We start from the raw sequence: 2,338 nt of genomic DNA on the forward strand, positions 1-2,338 counted from the left end.
CAGGATTCGGAGGGAGAGGGTATTTAGGGACCATAACAATTTATTGGTAGGCTACATAAAAATATGTAACTCTACGTCAGACCACTTATTTTTTAATTCTGGGACTGTGCGCTCCGTGCTACTGACAGAGTTCACTGCTGCAGCAACATGTTGCCACTCACTCTGCTTTTTGTTGTTGGCGATCCCAATCCCGTGGCCGCCGAACAAAACGACCTTTCGGGCCTCCCACAAGTGTCTCCACTTCAACCTCCGTGAAATTTCGCTTTTTTGCTTTTCTCAGTAGCCTACTTCTGCCATTGTTTCCGACAAGACATAATACTTGCATCTGAGTCTGTTTTATATGCAGATCGAATTCATGAGGTCATTTGCATTGACCATTTATGGTTAAAAAGGGGTGTGTACAGGGCGGAACGTGAAGCTGATTCAGCTGCGCACACTTGTAGGCACTCTGTGATTTATAAAGCAAACATTGCGTACGGCGTGCGTACGCAGGGTTTTATAAATCGGAATATTTTTTGGCGCACGCAAAACTTGGCTTCTGGGCGTACGCACAGTTTTATAAATGAGACCCCAGCACACGGGAGGCCATTGCAGCCAATGAGCTCGAGTTGAAAAAGTATAATGCTTACAGCACCTGGTATTCCCAGGCGGTCACCCATCCAAGTACTAACCAGGCCAGACCCTGCTTAGCTTCCGATATCAGACGAGATCGGGCATGCTCAGGGTGGTATGGCCGTAAGCAATTAATGTTTGGACCATATTAGCTTTTATACAGGAGGAGGACGTAAGGAGTGAGAGCGCTGCCGTGGCCAGAGACGGGACTTGTACAGAAACAATGATTAGATCCATAATGAATGAATGAATACGTTATTCCAGACTCAGAGTTACATATTTGAACGCAATGCATTACACTGCTTGGGCGTCATCGTTTGCGTGATCTTTTGAAGAAACGTAGCGTTGCAAAACCTGGGATGGACTAAGGTGGACCGCCGTCATTGCAGCTCTCTGCTGCTCCCTGCTGGCAGCGTCACTGCACTGTCCACATTTTTCACAAATAGTTTGGAGAGACGTTGTCAATGTCTTTATGTGCTTACATTCACAAAAACAGTGGGCGCTAAAGATCAGCGCACGGCAGGCCATTGCAGCCAATGAGCTCGAGTTGAAAAAGTATAATGCTTACAGCACCTGGTATTCCCAGGCAGTCACCCATCCAAGTACTAACCAGGCCCGACCCTGCTTGGCTTCCGAGATCAGACGAGATCGGGCATGCTTTTTTTATCTTTTTTATTATCAAAAATATATTCAATTTTATGCAATTACGCATTCATTTAAACGTGTATCAATAAAAATAAAAGAAAACAGTCCCACAAATCAAACCACCCTCAGAAACCGCACAAAACAATTAACTAAACACACTTCCTCTTTTAAATTAAAAATAAGAACCAGACAGCAAAAACAGAATATTTTCCCCAATACACTTACCCTCAAAATTAAACCACCCCTGCCCTTCCCAAAGTGCCAGACAATAAAAACACAATCTTTAGCCTCGAACATTTACCCACAAAATTAAACCACCCCTCATTCGAAAAAACCACACAAAACCCAAATCCCACACAAAACTCCCTCACTCTCCCACCTCCAAAATTAAGCCACCCCCTTTAAACCACCCAAATCAACCCCAAACGGTGCCCTGCTCAGTCATCCATACAATTCCATTCTCATTCACACCACATACTCCCGCGCTCTCTACAAATATACTCACAAACAAAACCTCATCCACAACATACAGCATTCGTAAGTGTCTTTTCCATTCATTCACAAACAGCCTCCATACATCCAACTTTCTCCTTTCATACAGCGCAAAATTGTGTCTGTTAAAAATCGCCCTCCTTGCGAACCCAAAGATCATGTTGATCGTTTTCCAGTTTTTATATTTCCTATTCACTCCCAAGAGTACAGACAATTCCCACCCCCGATCCACCCAGCAGTCTCCCACACTGCACCCTCCCAGCAGCCCCTTGATTTTTCCCCAGAATTCTGCTAGCTCGCAACAATACACAAAAATATGATTAACATCTTCATCCCCCCTTTCACACACCATACACGTCCTCCCATACACTCCCCTGTGCATTTGGTGCAGGATGATGCATGTGAAAATCCTCCTGTGCCTTATCTTGAAATCAAGATCGCATTGCATGCGGTGTGTGCGGTATGTTAATATACTTCCACAAAATGTTGGGTGTAATGTCCGGATATGTGTCTGTCCATTTACTCTCGCATGTGGGTTTTTGCACTCTATGTGTCAATGCATGCTTAGACCAAATCTTTGTTGTGACAT

General features: G+C 44.4%; 1 non-coding gene across 1 annotated transcript; it reads right to left on the reverse strand.

Annotated features, from left to right (window-relative positions):
- Nucleotides 1–622: 622 nt before the first annotated feature.
- On the reverse strand, nt 623–741 carry LOC115544609 (5S ribosomal RNA). The gene has a single exon (XR_003976953.1). It is a non-coding gene; the product is annotated as a 5S ribosomal RNA (ribosomal RNA).
- Nucleotides 742–2,338: the final 1,597 nt, after the last annotated feature.

This window comes from Gadus morhua, chromosome 5, assembly GCF_902167405.1.
Source record: "Gadus morhua chromosome 5, gadMor3.0, whole genome shotgun sequence".
NCBI classification, from domain to species: Eukaryota; Metazoa; Chordata; class Actinopteri; order Gadiformes; family Gadidae; genus Gadus; species Gadus morhua.